This window comes from Echinops telfairi, unplaced genomic scaffold (assembly GCF_000313985.2).
Source record: "Echinops telfairi isolate 266 unplaced genomic scaffold, ASM31398v2 ScPeMD7_3533;HRSCAF=4204_0, whole genome shotgun sequence".
In the NCBI taxonomy this organism is placed as follows: Eukaryota; Metazoa; Chordata; class Mammalia; order Afrosoricida; family Tenrecidae; genus Echinops; species Echinops telfairi.
Window position 1 is genome coordinate 29,937,430 of NW_022107431.1, and position 1,017 is coordinate 29,938,446.

Here is a 1,017-nt window from a genome sequence, read left to right on the forward strand (position 1 = left end):
TGAAGGAGAGCATCATGGTATGCCAGTTTAATAGAACAAAGTGTTCTTGAGTTGACGGAGTACTTGAGTGGAAGCCAAATGTCCATCTGCCACTTTAATACTAAACCCATAAATATATGCACATAGATATATTTCCCTATCATCATATATAAATATATTTACATATGTACATACCTGTATTTAGAACTCTATAAATACCTTTTGCCTCCTAGTTTACTTTCCTCTTGTCATACTATCATGTTCAGCCTTCATTTGGGTTTCAGTAATTCTTCTTGGTTACATTACCCTTGATCAAGCCATACCAGGTCTCCTACACCCTCCTTGCCATCAATTTTGGATCACTTGTTCCCTTGTCCCTGCGTTTATTAACACCCACTTCCTTTCCTCCTCTTTCCCCTCTCCCATGTCCCCCTTGGTCCCGTTGTTTCCTCCTCCAGATTGTTTATCCCACCTATCTTATATAGATAGACCTGCAGAGATAAAAATAAAGACAGAGCAAAACAAAGCAACAAAAGAAAACAACAACAAAATCCAATGACAAAAAAGTAAAAAAAGAAAAGCCTGTAAATAGTTCAAGGTCTGTTTGTTGACTTTAGGAGTGTTTTCCAGTTGAGTCTGATGGGGCACCACGCCCTGGCCCCAAAGTCTATTTTTGTTATTCCCTGGGGACTTTAATGCTCTGTTCCCCTTGCTGTTCTGTTGCATACCCTTAATGTTTTGCCTTAGTGCAGTGGGGTCACATGGGGCGCAATTCACACACTGTGTCTCCAGTGTTCTCCCCCGTAGTGCTATGGGTCAGTGAGAGACTTCATGTCTCATAGTAGGGCTGACCCTCTGATCCTCTGTGCTTTGGCTGCTCTCAGTGGGAATATTGTCCTCAAGGCTTGGTGGGCCAGGATGTGTTCCACTCTATTTTCCTCTCCCTTCATTTGCTGCTGTGTGCTTTGATCAGATATGTCCCTCTCCCTGAACTATAGTTTCAGTGCTGTGCTCTGAAGTGAATTCTTCTGCAGAGAG